Source organism: Solea solea, chromosome 8 (genome assembly GCF_958295425.1).
Source record: "Solea solea chromosome 8, fSolSol10.1, whole genome shotgun sequence".
NCBI lineage: Eukaryota > Metazoa > Chordata > Actinopteri > Pleuronectiformes > Soleidae > Solea > Solea solea.
Genome location: NC_081141.1, coordinates 25,215,454 through 25,231,155, shown reverse-complemented (window position 1 = coordinate 25,231,155; position 15,702 = coordinate 25,215,454). Strand labels below are relative to the sequence as shown.

At 43.7% G+C, this 15,702-nt stretch overlaps 1 long non-coding RNA gene across 2 annotated transcripts in view; it reads right to left on the bottom strand.

Moving 5' to 3' along the window:
* Nucleotides 1-2,058: 2,058 nt before the first annotated feature.
* LOC131463834 (uncharacterized) overlaps nt 2,059-15,702 on the bottom strand; it is a 36,697-nt gene continuing 23,053 nt past the window's right edge. The window contains exons 3-4 of one of the 2 annotated variants that reach the window (XR_009241120.1): nt 7,119-7,500; nt 2,059-3,678 (exon numbers count right to left, since the gene is read on the bottom strand). This is a non-coding gene — a long non-coding RNA (uncharacterized LOC131463834). The remainder of the gene's footprint in view (nt 3,679-7,118; nt 7,501-15,702) is intronic. The other variant, XR_009241119.1, reaches the window with a different exon arrangement.

The window sequence follows — 15,702 nt, the reverse complement described above, 5'->3', positions numbered from 1 at the left end:
ATCGTTTCCCCCCTGTCCCAATGACAACGGCTCGTTTGGGACCCGTGTAAACACTAATAATGGTATTGTTTCTCTATTGCACTTACCCTGTGCAATCGGTGTTCACGCCACAAAACGGAATTTAACGCCATTTCAGATTTGAAGTCTTCCTCAGTAGATGGTCCAGGGAATGTTGCCGTGAAACGTGATGGAACATTACCAATAATGTAAAGAGAATTTCTCAAATAACTTTATTAATGGAGACCGTTTGGATGTTTTCGTCTTTCTTTTGTTGGACTGCAAGTGCAAACGTGGCCCAGTGGACGAACCACAGAGAGGTTTGACAACCAGCCAATTTAGAATCCATTTAAAATAACACATGATGGACATTGAGAAGTGGTACCTGAATGCATCTGATAAGGCCTGTAAAGGAACATTCATCAACAATAGTCAGATATTGCCGCTCTGGAAAAAAAACCTGTCCATTTGAAAATTCAGCCTCAAGCCCCTCTTATCTGCACACCTACCTGAGTAATCTTATCAAACCCTCCTAGCACCACATTTCTGTTCTGATCTTAAACATCCTGCTTTTTTAAAATCTACACACGCCCCCGCGTTATATAGTATTATTTTGAACTTCTCTAACAACAATGCGGCCACTATGGTTTCCAGCTCTTTAGAGGCAATAACCCAGAGAGTCCAACGCTCGCACCAAAGGCAGCAGTTCCAATAAGACCTCATTTTTCTCGCTGTGAAGTTTGTAGACTTGGAGTTCTGTATCTTGTCGTCTGCTGGGATCACGGGGCGAAAAGTACTTGTGAATCTTCTCCCAAACAAAATAAGATAACGCAAAGTCCTGCTATCTGCAGATAAAAAGTGAAATACGGTGCCGTCTGGTGGAAAAAAAACAAAACGGGAGGGAGACAAAAGAAGGAGCGAAGAAAGTTCTATCACATAATGGAGTTTAGAAGTTTTAGTCTTTACTTTTCCTCGCCAGAACCTGCCAAGGTCACGATCACGGGCCACGAAAACACCTTGATATAAAAAAGGAGAGATTTTCTTTTTGAAAACTCGGCGTCAATAGTAGAATAACTTGCATTTACTTTCTTACAGGCCTTCAGAAGATCAGTCTCCAGTATGTGCCACGTTAAGTCATCAGAGAACTGTGAGGTTCCCAAAAATGCCCTTGGCTCAGTGAGATGTAGACAATTCCACTGTCATCTCAGAGAGAGAGAGAGAGAGACCTATTCAGCTCTGTGTTCACGTGTTTCATGTCTGTCTCTGTTGGATTCCGCTACACATTTTATATCCATCAGTCGTCAGGTGTAATACAGTATGAAGTGTGGTGAGTAATCTCTTTTATGGGTAATATTATCAGTCAAGGTGGTGCACAGTATCTGCACAGTATAGAATTGGTTTTCCCGGGATATGGATGAGAAATGTTACCGCGTTATTTTGGGTCTAATGAGGAACTGAACAAACTATAAATAGCATAACATGTTAAAACTTAAAAGGAGCTAAATCACCTGTGTTCGACGGAGAAGACACACAGGAAACAGCCTGTTGTTGACCTGTTATGTGTAAACCCAGCACAGTGAAACAATGGTGGCTTTGCAACGGTGTGAAGTGCGTTTATGGAAAAAGAGCTCCAGCAGCACAGCGCTCCCGGGGGTAAACAATAAAACAAGCATCCCAGCACTTGTGAGAGAAATGGTTTATTCACAATAGATACATTTGATATAGCATAGACTGAATAAGTGATAAGTCGTGTGTCATGAATGCATCATCCCGTGCAGACATGATCTTTAAGATTTAATGAGAAGGAAGTAAATGAAATAGTATATATAGATTTTTTTTTTCTGCTTTTTGTAGGCATGACCTTATCTGTCATCACTACTTTTATGGACGGATTATTGCACGACGCGGGTGATTGTTACTGTATATTTTTAAGACAAACATTTCCACCGACTCCAGGAATGACTGGATATCTTGCACCATATTTCATGTTCCATCCGTCAAGTTGATGCCGAGACAAGTTGGAGCTATTTTGGCTTCCCTGGGAAACTTTTTCTTTTTTTGTGCGTGTGTGTGTGTGTGTGTCTCTCTCTGTTGTTGATGTTCCCTTTATTTACCTGTAGATGTGACACTGCTGGCTCCAGGGCATCCTTTTGTCTAATCACAAAAGCCACTAGCAGTTGATACAAACATCTCTGGACACTCTCGGAAAAAAACCACACCGTCTCACCTGTCACGCTGTAACAATCACATCGACAACTTGGTGCAAACATGAGGTGTAAAAATGTGCACAGGCACAGCCATCAGCTTGGATTCCTGTCCCATACGACCACTGATGTGTGTGTTTGTGTGTGTGTGTGTGTGTGTGTGCGGCTGCGTGTGTCGTACACGAGTGTTTGTTGGAGCCCGCATTCTCTGTGAGTGCCTCTGTCTGTCTGCGAGGGGATAGGTGGAGGCTATCTTTCATCTCTCGCTGTGATCAGGTATTCTACATGATATGATATGATGATACAGGCCCAATTAAGGGATGGGGTTGTGTGAAAAATGTGATGACAGGGCAAGCGGAAGACTAGACTGTGATCTGACATCTGAGAAGGGGAGAAAGACAAGGGAGAAGGGAGAGCAAGAGACGGAGCAATGGAACGGGTAAGGGTGGGGGAGGACGGGTAGGGGAACAGATGGGACTGAGAGACTGCTGAAGGAAGGAGAGGAAGAGTGATGCTGGTAGAGGAAATGAAGATGAGGTATAAGCGTGAGAGATGTCTGGTGAGAATGAATATTGAGTAGGAAGGGACAGATAATTAATATGATTGGGAGGTGAGGGAAAATGGAGAGACAAAAAAGAATGAAGCATGATGGAAGATAGAAAGTGGGACATAGACTTCTGCCTTCTATCCCACATGGAGAGTCTTGTATGCTGTTTTTTTGTATAAAGACAATTAAAATAGAATTTAGAGAACTGAAGTCAGATTGTACTTTTCATCTTTTACATAAAAACATTTACCTGTCATGCACATAATAATAAAAACACCGCCAAGATGTAGAAAACGAGCACAGAACAGTTCTCATTTTTAATCACCGTTTTTATTTCGGCACCCGCAGTTACATTTCATTGTAAAGACACAGAGTACAGATTGCACGGTGCATATCCCTGCATGTAAGTGATTTCAATCAGGAGGCTTCACGATACCGATTCCTGCACCTTTCATGCGCGTCAGTTGTGGGAGTTTGATCAGTGGCTTTGATCGCCCTGTCGGCTTTATATTGCCATGCATGCTCTTTCCACAACTAAACGGGACCCAATTATGTCAAGTACATTGTTCTTTATCCGGGGTACAAAGCAGGAAATAACTCGCTCTTAAAAACATCACTTAAAGTCAGAAAAGCGTGTTTTTTATTTTTTATTTTTTTTGCTGTCAAAAGATGCTTTTGTTAGACTCAGTCAATTACAGGAAATAAAGTTTCTTAAAACCAATTAACATATTGTAAAGTTTTGATGCATCGTATAAAAATATTATCCCATATATATATATATATACACTGTACATATTTCATTATTATTATTAAGAATGATTTCAGGACAATGATGCTCCTGGAGCTTCTCAGCCTTAGGTGTAGAGTTCATCAAGCTCCTCTCTTGGTGACATCCAGACTCATCTCTCACCGATCATCCAAATCATGCACCTAAGGAAGAGAAAAATCAACAATAAATGACATCATTTAATATATTTGACACTTTATTCCATCGTGACTTTATGGAAAACACGTGGCCCCACATACAACAAAACCTTCCAGCAGCAAATGTTGTCTTTAGAAACACAGATCCGGTAAATACAGAATACCCAGCAACAGTGGGCAAACTTACACCTTACACACACCTGTTTGTCAGTATGTTTATATGACATTAGAGGACAAACAAATCATTGTGTTAGTCCAAATCTCTCAAATCCAGATAATGGGAGTGAGAGTCATGCATGTAAACCCTCAGGTGTAGCAGAGTCAGACTCAAGAGATACATCATTCCCAAGAAGAAGAAGCTGGTACACAGAAAAATAAGACAACCACGACAAAGAGACTGATTTTATACACCACATATAGCCACATGCTAAACTGGAAATGTCCTCGCACTAACAAACTAAAAGAGGCCGTTTCAACCCCCAGTAGGAATACATCGTACACTGGTACAAGGGCAGTAGTTCAACTGAAACACCATACATAAAGATTTAGCCTTAATCCATAACAACAAACACACAACCCCTGTGTGTGTATAGTGTGTCAGAGCTTAAGTATGTGAAACGGCACATGTTGTATAGTTTCGCCACGTCCAAATGTGAACTCCTTGAAAGAAAGGAGTTCAGTAAGTCCTGAGTTGCCAGTGTACTTGAAGACAACAAAGGCTCGACGATTATCTAGTGACATTAGTCCCCCCTCCCTCATATCACACTGCACTTTCCTCCCATTGTTCCCGCTGCACTTCTCACATGTATTGTCTTACATGATATCCTTAGAACCCGATAAGACGCCCAGCGAAGGTTTTTGTGGGTCGAGGACACAGGCCTGGGAGTGTCTCAGGGTTACAGCTGCTTATTATTCTTTCACAGCAGAGACTGGTAGACTGTAGGGTCCAGGAAACGCCTTATCGGATCCCCTTTACACCAGGTCTAACCTGGGTTACCTGCTCCTCCAGCCCTTCCTCCGGGAACTCCAGCCATACCGGGCACTCCCAACCCCAAAACAGACATGGTGTTCCATTTCTGTGAAATTATATATCTCATTGACAAGCATGGGAGGTATTTAGGGGCCTTGGATGTCAAAAACATATGTCATGTGAATATTCAGGTCAAGTGGGTAGAGGGTGCCGATTGTCCCTCTGGAGTTTTGGACTTCGATTCTAAGAGTGGAACTAAAAGTCATCTGTTGAGTCCGATAAGAAGGTGAAAATTAAACTGAAAGTAAGTTTTAATAGAGCTGATTGTGGCCAAAAGGAAGTGAATGTGGTTAATTGCATCACTGATGCCAAATGTCTGAGTTTTTACCAATCCAGAATGGAGCCAGAAGCAATTGTTATCACATTATCAGGGCTCCAAATCTTTGAGGGGTACCCAGAGAAGAACTGATCTTTTTTTTATATATAAAAGCGGAGTCGTATCAGTATCAGGGGAGTAGTATCTGATGTTATTATGAGGAGGTGAGTCTTGAAAGCTTCTATAAGTCAGTAACTCCCCCAAGTTTTTTTTTGTTTGTTTTTTTTCAAGGAATTTCACAATGTACAAAAGAAGTGTTTTGGCCAGGCTGTCTTTGACAACAAATTTCTGTGATGTTTAGCTGACAGTACAGGACAGTTCAGGGTTAGAAAGGGGGGGGGGGGGGGGGGGGGGGGGGGGGTCTCTGTGAGCCAAACTCAGTCAAGTCCAAAGATGAAGGAGGGGTGGATTAAAAAAAAATCAAGTAAACTACCCTGACTGCTCAGAACACCTCAAGGGCACACACTGTTTCTCTGGCCTGCCTGTCTGTGGCAGCTGATCTTGGTTACATGTGCCTCTCATCGCCTCTGCTGACTCTGCAGTTTAATACCTACAGTATATACTATGTACAGATGATGTCCACTGTGTGTGTTATAATCAGACAGATTAAAGCCCAGTTTCGATCACGAGTCGTGCTTAAAATCTTACAAAAAGATGTTGGTATGGGCAAGTTACCTCTGGGTGAGAAGTTATCTTTTCTAATCTGGGGCCATATTTTTTTACATGAGAAAAATCTATTGCGGACAACCTCACTGGGGATTCTTCGTCTTTTCCCTGACCGATTTAGCAAACGTGAATAGCTGACACACTCTCCACCGAAATGCACATTTATGGAGAAAAATACATAGATGTCTGAGAGTCAAAGCTTTCCGTAGGAAATTGATCAGGACACAAAGTGTTACATGTGTTGCCCGGGGTCTGATAACAGTTGTTGGATTAGTTGTAAGCCTTGTTCTCTTTCAGCTCAGTCTCACTGGACTCCAGATGCCTCAATTTGCCACGAGGAGGCAACTGCTGCTGCTGCTGCTGCTGCTGCTGCTGATCTGCAGAAAGCAAAGCTTAAGTGAAGCCTTTCTGTTTTTGACAGATCGAGATTTGGTGCAGTAGAAACATGATGTAACCCCGGGAGAACCCACCAAAAACACCATTCCCATTGCCAGCGGTTTTTCTGACCTGTGGTGTTTTCTCTTTTTTAATCACATGTGTAGATTGATGCATCACAAATTCAGTCCTTTTGTTTTTTTGTCCCTCTTTCAATTGATTTTTCAAATGATTCCATTGACTAACAAAAAATACAGTGCACTGTCCCAAGTTATAAAAGCTTTCGCCATAAACATTTATGTCTAACAACTAGAAAATGAATGCATGTCGTGGCACTGCACCAGAAATGATGCCAGAACACGCATGAGTCACATGATACAAGAGTGAATGCCTTTCAGACACATTCCGACTGAACAAATGACCTGCTTATAAGCAGATTTGGAATTCTTTATTGCAGTCGGCATGCAGGTTAGGTTACTTGGAGCATCTTGGTGTAAATGGCGAAAGTAAATCAGTGTTTTGTCTCTGTATACGAGGGCTGTGATTGGCAAGTGGCCCTGCCCAGTGTCAGCTGGAATTGGCTCCATCCCACCACAACCTCTCAGAGTGTAAGAATGAATGAATGAATGAATGACTCTAGGCCTGAGTAACACTGTACATACAGATGCCAAGAAAAACAACCTGGGCTATAAATACACACACACACAGACACAAATGCACAGACATGCACAAAGATATGACTGACATGCACAGAAACACATCTCTCTGCCACCCCCCCCCCCCCCATCCCCCCCATCTATCCATCTCTGCCCATGCTTCTGAACCATGGGGAGACATATTCTTTTTCATCTGTCAGTGTGGATGGAAACAGACATGTTCAAAACACACAACAATGGCAGAGCCAGCACCAAGGAGGCTCTATGTTTTGTATGCTTGAAGCACTGCATTATCTCCTAAGTGTCTTGCAACCCCAGTATAGTAAATAATGGATGCCCCCCTTTCTGCAAAAAAAAAAAAAAAAAAAACCCATTCTCACTTCAGGGACCAGTCATGGTTTACCTGTATAAATGCCCTTTCTGTGTCTTTGGAGAAATGGATAGCACTAAAGGATGTGGGTCAGACGATTTCATTAGCGCAGCATTTCTCTCTGTCTTCTTCGATCACTCTTTTGACAGAGGCAATGTCACTCAAAGTGTCTCCCGGACACTTTCGCACAGCGTTTCCGATCATTCCGAGCGAACGCGGAGGCTGCTGATCTTGAGCGAGGAATTTATGACACGTAGCCCCATATAACAGGAGGGCAGGGACGGCAAATGCTTGAAAGGGAAGCACGTAGTCACCTCTCATATCGGCTGAATATCCTTGACGTCTTTAGCAGCGGAGAATCCAGTCATTATGCCATTTGATTTCTGGGTCACGGTCTTTGAGGGGCCCGGCCAACCTGGAAAAACACAGGAAAGGGGATAATATTTAGTCCATATACACTCAAAAAAGCACATTTATTATTGTTATTTTACAGACATGACATGACCATGCATGCTTTGTCATATATATTTTATGCTCTTTATGCAGTTTAGAAAAAAAACAGGAAGTCCAGGTGGTGTGCCAAGACATAAAATTTCTGCTCTGCCCTCCCCCATTCATTCGGGAGGTTACATCGAAAGAGTTTCAGCTCCAGTGAATTATTTACTTGATTCACTGTTTCGGCCCTTTAACCTCTCACAAAATGCACAGGCAGTCGGGGTTAAAAATACACTCCGGCAGGATCTGAGTTTGACTCGAGTGTATGGATGCGTATAGAGATGTAGGTTTAAAAAAAAAAATAAAAAAAATAAATGGTATAAAACAATATAACCCATGACACATAAAGCAACTTACATTCTCTCTCTCTCTCAAACACACTCACACACACACACACACAAACTCAACAGAGCATCATTATGTGGTACTTTCAGAGTGAGAATCCAGACTGTCCCAAATGGGATTATTATAACACAGCTTGATCTCTGCAAGAGTGTGATGGTGTGAGTCTGTGAGAGAGAGACAGAGAGTGCGTGTGTGTGTGTGTGTGTGTGTGCATGTTTGTTCTTCATCGAGGTGAGTCCTGACCTCTGCTTCCTGACCTGCACTCCACTCTGTGTCTGCCAAAATATAGAATACAGAGCACCAAAGCATCAAACCATGCCATGCCAAACCATCAGCACAAAGGGGGGGTTTCCTTGAGAACTAGAGTCTGTGTCTGTCTGTCTCGCTGTCTCTCTGTACAGTTGGACATATTCATTGTTGGGGCCTCTGAGTCAAAGGCTGCAATAAAGGTGTCGGGGGTACATTTTGTCTGGCAGCGGAAAAAAAGGGGATTGAGGTTGCAGCAGATCTCCATCTGAGTGAGTGAATATTAATGTCACAGAGATATGTGGGCCTTAAACACACACACACACACACACTTGGCCATGTTGCCGTGGTATGTCCCTGGCATGCAGCATTGTTGTCATGGATACCCCCAGACACATCCGCTATCCCATAAGTGGGGGGATGCTGAGCGCTCCAGAGGGTTTGGCGCCACCCCCTCACCCCCAGACCCTCAACCTCTACTCCCTATCCCCTTCCCCCTAAAAGGGCTCCCCTGTCCCATTTTTCTCCCCAAAAACATATTTTTTTTCCAATATTCATTCGATGTCGATGGTCTTACTGTAACTGGGACGACATATAATGGAGAAGAAACATGGATGGGACAATGAATGAGTGAAATATAGACAGAACATTCCTTTCAAACATGGGTTTAATTCTTGTTTTAAGATGATAAAAGGTGAAAATATGACGTGTGTGTGTGTGTGTTTGCTCTCAGGGCTCTGGTTAAGCCCACAGTTCATTCTGAACTGATCCTTTTCATTAGCCATTATCAATAATTCAACATTGCACTTGCTTTAATGGTTTAATGTGGGCAAACCCTCGATCCGCACACAGCCACGCACACACACACACACTTTACTTAATAGCACTCAGTGCGTTGGCCTGCACCCAGTGCCACTGAGGTGAATATAGATGTGTAAACGTGCACACATAACACAGCCGCTGCACCTAAAGCTTTCAAAGGTAAAGCACCTATCAATCAGATGCACCGTTTTCCCCCAACCAGGCAGTCACAAGATCCTTTGATTTAGAGAAGAAATCGTTTATTATTTCCCTTTTTATATTTTTACTGTATATAAAGTTATATTTGCAATAAAAACTGAAACGAGGAAATGAAAGGGTTAATCTTTTATGACGCGTCGCCTCCTGTCTCTGCTCTCTTTTGCCCTCCCTTTCATATTCCACCCCAGTATGGCTGTGCTGTCTGCCTCCACATATGCTGAGAGAAAAAAAAATAATCCTCTTTGATTGGAAGGCTAATTTGAAGTGTCAATTATTCTTATGCAAATGAGAGTACAGTTTCTCACATCTGAAATGGGCTGTGGGGGGGGGGGGGCACAGATGGATGCGCGTGCCCATGCGTGTGTGTGTGTGTGTGTGTGTTCGCCAACCTCCCCTTCAAAAACACACAGCCCCATTCCATCCCCCTTCTAGCTCTTCATCTACCTCTTAGGGAGGAAAGCTGACATACAAAGACAGCTGGCATAATGGGACAAGGATATTTGCATGCACATTGTCCACGGTGAACACCAGACCCATCATAAATTGAGAGCGCCCATGCCAAAACAGTGACAAAGGTATAGAACTACCAGTCAGCGGCCACGACGTTAGACAATGCAGAGGCAAGTTTCCACGTTGTGATGTAAATAATGGAATGCTGCTGCGTAAACGGGAACACGAGGAGTGTGCGGCCGTGATCATGGGAGGAACTGTGGGGCCAACAGAACCATTTACTGCAGCTTTTGTCATCCAAGCGCTCGCCAGTGACGCTCTCTTTCGCTAATAATCCCAGTGTAATAATCCCAAATCCTGTTGTTGTTTTTTTTTAAAGTTTGTATCTAAGTACGTTATGTGCGCACGCTCCTCTTTATGGTAATTAAAGCTCTGGACGTAAATCTGAGTTTGGAGGAGAGATTTAGTCTGACAAAAGACGGACAAAGTGATGCTGAAAAAGGAGGAAGGAGAGAGAAAAAAAGAAGAGTAGACACGCAGAGTGCTCCACTGTTGTCTGAACCTCTCAGCTGATGTGGTGATTCAAGTACAAAAAAAAAAAAAAAGCTTTTCAGGCCCAAAACAGGATCAAACAACCTGCTGTAGAGTCCGGTTACACCGTAACAATGGCTTATATTCACTCCCAGCCTCAACACACAAGCTTTTACCTCAAAGAGTGTGGAGGGAGAGAGGGAGAGAGAGAGAGAGAGGGAGTAGGGCTGGTTTGGAGGGCGGGTGCATGCGGGTACAGAGGGAAGTACAGCGATATCTTAGACGATAATGGCGTTCAGCAGATTAGATGGTATCAGCCTACAATGTTTGTTTTCAACTGAAGGCTTCTGATCATGGTCAACCCTGCAGGCACGCTCGGGCTCAAGGAAACCTTTAGATATTGCCAGAGTAGTGAGGCACTCTGGTGTCGATATAGCATTCAAAACTCTCTCAGAGAAAAATGAAAATGGTTGCTGAGGACACATCATTGTCTGCCAAGTGAATTACCGAGACCTATTTAAAAGAAAACGGCCTCTGAAAATCAGTCTCTCATCAGTCCAAAAGTGTACCAGCCTGGACCGTACCGTGTCTTCTTCTTATGTGGACCAGCTCCTTCTTTAATGTTTAGGTCAAAGAACTATCCCATTCATTAGCTTATTAGCAAATCCATTAGCATGTTTTTCCCGATATCACGTAGCAAAACCGGAAAACACCCTAAGCTGACATTCTGATTGATCCCAGAATCTACAAAAGGCTTCCTCGCGTTTAACCTTCCAATCACCCCGCGTCTCCGGCAACAAACAGCCGCCCTGGCAACTTGTATTTGTTTTTGCACTGGTTCAGTAGTTCTGGAGGAAAATTAGTATGCAGCCAGGGACAGGCGAGCTTGTCAAGATCAGGGGGAAATCTCTACCCACCCACTGGGTGGATCTACATTCATGAACAAGTTTGACAAGAAAGCTGACTAGTGTAAAGACAAGAAGCAAATAAAATGGCGGGACACCCTGAATATTCTTTTTCATATGAGTGCACCGAGAACACCAACGTAGACAGCTCTTCCTCTTTAGCTGTCTGTCTTTCACGTCTGTTCATCCACCAGGACGATCGTTTTTTCTTTGTTTTTTTTTTAGACTTTTCCAAACCTGAAGCTAAAACCATGTGTCCTGCCTGCGTGTCAAAGCGCTAAGGCCAGTCATTTTTGGGGGGTTGTTCTACTGGACTATAGAGCGAATAAACATCCATGTGAGGAGAAAGCGATCTGGTGCCCTTCTCTCACTGAGCCAGAGCTCTCCTGGGAAACACACAGCTCATACAATGGATAGAGGCGGCCTTTTGTTGAGTCGCTGGGAGCTGCAGGGCTAGCTGTGGATCAAACAGGGGTGTGTGTGTGTGTGTCTCACATATGCACAAACACACACACACACACACATATAATCCCAGACTTTCCTCATCTCCCTAAACTCAGTGACTGAGTAAACTTCTTCACCTTTTTTGCAGTGTAGTTACCAAGGGCAGGAAGATGAATTTAAAACAGCCAGCAGGAGAGGAGACAAAAGGGAGAAAGGTGACGTAAATCAGGGCTGGACTGATTTAAACTGGTTTTAGTGTAAGTCTGAAGGGGGCTTCCTGTTGTATTATACACAAGCACAGTTCCAAACTTGCATGGTTGGGCTCTCTCGTTGGGTCTGAAGCAGGAAAATCTGGATACATGCTCGTGGGAGGCCATGCTGTGTGTGTGTGTGTGTGTTTGAATATCAAACTGATAATATTGGCAAGAGATAAACTAAGAAATGAAATGCATTATACATAAATGACAGTTGTGCGATACGGTGTAATGGCAGTGTCTATGGAGGAATACAGTTTGCTGTAGGGTGCGTACGAGCAAATATGGTGACAAAGAATAAAACAAAAAACTGCCGTGTTTCTCATCTTATCCCAGAATGCATTTCAAGACATATTCCCATTCAAGCCACTCCCTTTGCTCCTGGCCGCCCTTTTCCCTCCTGTAGGATCTATGGGAATTCTCCTCGCTGAAATGAACTCACACCATGTGACCCTGGGGCTCCCCCTTTTCCAGTCCACCCCCCCACCACCACTTTCCCACAGACCCCCTCTCTCTTTGCATCCTTCCTGTCTTTCTCCCCACCTTCCCACTGCCCCCCCTCCTCCCCTCCCATCCCAGAGTCTCTGCCTTGCTTTCAAGTTCAATTTTGGGCACAATGAAGTTGTTCTGGCTGACAGTTTGGCTGCTAGAATAAGTGTTGTTTGAGCCCGCTGTGTGGCCCCATAGAGGTCCCATTCTCCCGCTTGCTAGCTCAGTTACCTAGAGCCTTGTGGGTGGAAGCTGGCCATTCGTCCTCCATGCCCCCACCTTCACCCAAACAATTAGCCTCCAACCGTATATAGACTTGTGCTCACCTGCGCCTACACTGTGCTCTTTACAAGTTGGGACTATAAAGGAAGGACACGCACGTGCACACGCAGATCAAGCGTGTTCACTTATTCTACAGCACAAATGCATACAATTTTTATTCTTTCCCCCTGGGATTATTAAACCACCGCGTGGTCTGACAGTGTTGCTTTTTCACAAAAATGCCAGAGTTGGAAGGTCACCCTTCTCACCCTCCATCTTTTACAATAGAATTGATAAAAATTAAAATAGCTCAAGTTGTAAACAAGTACAAGGTTTGCTACATACATTGATGGTTAACGGCTGGAAGACGCAATCAGTGTTTCTACCCAGGTTGTGTTCCCACTGGTGAGAAAGGGCATTTTAAACTGTTCTTGGGTTTTTTTTACAGCTATGACGTCTTATGATCCTCCTCCATATTGTATCTGTTGTGGTGCACTGCCTCACCACAGACAGGTTGGCCTGATTTACTCACTTACTCCGTGTCTTGCAAGACGTGTCAGAATGGACTCCGTATTGGGGTCAACTGAAAAGACAAAGCCTGCAGCCCTCTCTCCTCTGTCGCTTTCAGTGAACATCAACCATCCTCCCCACCCCTCTGCCCTCCGCTCCCTCTGCTTCTCCCATTTTTTTTTTGTTTCTCTGTTCCAATGACTTATCAAACAAATATATAAAAGAATCAGGCTATAAATATTCTCCTACATCCCTGCTGACACACACACACACACACACAGCTGTGCGGTGAAAGAAGGACTCCCATTGACTTCCATTTATTTAGACAAACCAAAACCATACCTAACCATAACCTTCACCAAATCACAATTCAACTCTCCCTTATGAGCACCAGGTTTTGGTCCTGTGTTTATGGCAGAAAAAAGGTCCCGAAGAGGCGACAAATACAAGCACACGCACACACACAGAAGCCATGACATGAGAAAGTGACTGGGAGAGGCCCTGATGGGTGGACCATATGTCCAGGCGTTGTATATCAGTGGGCTCACCCCCAGCGCTCTGCCAGACCACCATAACTTAGTTTGTCTTCAGCACAAAGTTTGGTCCAAGCTTGGCTGGGTTCATTAGGAAGCTATTCTCTGGAGCCAATGAAGCTCAACAGACCTCCAACAAAGGAGCTAATCACACCCACTGCTGCTCTCTCTCTCTCTTTCTTATTCACCTTCAGTGTGTTTATAAAACCTCCATCCCTACCATTTTTTTTTTTGCGAAAGACTCACTTTTTTCCCCCCAAATGTCAGTCAAACTGACAACCAAAATGTACACAAAACAACACATTATGTAGAGACGTGGAGTCTCAAGAATAAATTGATGTAAAAAAGAAATAGTTGAATAATGACACAAACCAGCATTTGTGTAATGGTTATATTTTTCATCCTTTTGTGTCCATATGGTCTATAGAAGTGCGGGTATCCATGTCTCCTTTTGAAGATTCCCATTTTTGTAAGTGTTTGTGTACGGCAGTGGACGCTCTCACCTGACACTTTTGGCTGTCCCGGTGAAAGCCGGTGTGCGAGTGAGATGCGGAAACACACGGTGTGCACATAGTATATCCGTGCATGTGTAAGCAAACCGATGCGGTGCGCCGACAATGGAGAGCCCGGGGGCTGCTGAATACTTGAAATGACCTTGAACCTCAGCATTCTCCATTCCCATGGCTGCAGGGACGGTGAGCATGTCTGTAGCGTTTGTGCATGTGTGTGTGTGTGTGTGTTTGAGGAGAACAACAATGAGGCTTTGCACTTTGTCTGTGCACATAAAAGCCCTTCAAAAATGTGTAGCACAGCGAAGGCAGGGTCAAAAATACCCCCAGAATTGTAGAATGAATAATGTAAGGGAGATTTTTACAGCCATAAAATGTATGTATTTTATGGCTTTATGTTGTTAAGGCAGATTTTTAGATTAATGCCCACTTTAGATATAGTCTCCATGTGTTTCCACTATTGAGACGGCGCTGTCCACGTGTGCCCCCTCTACCTCCCAGTCTGCTCAACCCTGCGTCCAGCAGAGAGAGAGACTTGTTCCATACTATGTCCCCTACTGTTCACACAGTGTCACAGGCAAGCATGGACACGGCTGATCTGGACATGGTTTAAATACACAGACACTGTACACACACACACACACACACACAGGAAGATTCCCAAAGCAGAGGAACACACACATTTGTGTGCACACTGATGAAGAGGACTTGGTGGGTTAAGAATGACCATAGGGGGTAGGGGTGGTGAAAGGAGACCCAGCGAGGGGTGATAAAGGCCATGTCATTGGGCCCTGCTTGGACACAAATGTCATCAGCATGACTGCCTGTACACGGAGACCCAGCAGAGTGAGGGCGCACAAGATGATCAAGAGGGAAACGGAGACCGAGGGAAAGAAACAGAATTGACAACCTGAAGCAAATTGTGCTATACCAGAGATAAAAAACTATTAATAATTCAGGATTTAAAGACAGAAGGCAAAGTTCTTCATATATACTGTGGTCCAGTGTGTAAGAATTAGTCACGTCTAATGGTGAGACTGCTGATTATAATGTCAATCTTCTTTTTTTTGTGTAGAACGCATCTGTTGGGATGCTGTAGAAACACAAAATGGTGGCTTCTGTAAAGCAAGGCTCTTGCCTTAAAGGAATACTTCACCAATTTGCATTTAGCTTTGTATTACTAGAATAAGGGTAGTATTTTTGAAAAATTGTGCTTCCCAACCTCTGTTTCCCCTGAGTTGAGAAATATCTTCATTCTTTCCTTTGTTACGTGCCCACCAGTGACACTTGGTCCTGTTAGCTTAACTGTTAGCAAAGATGGCGGACACTGTTTACATTAGAAATATCTTCATTATTTTCTTTGTTACGTGCCCACCAGTGACACTTGGTCCTGTTAGCTTAACTGTTAGCAAAGATGGCGGACACTGTTTACATTAGAAATATCTTCATTCTTTCCTTTGTTAACGTGCCCACCAGTGACACTTGGTCCTGTTAGCATAACTGTTAGCAAAGATGGCGGACACTGTTTACATTAGAAATCTCTTCATTCTTTTCTTTGTTAACGTGCCCACCAGTGACACTTGGTCCTGTTAGCTTAACTGTTAGCAAAGATGGTGGAAACTGTT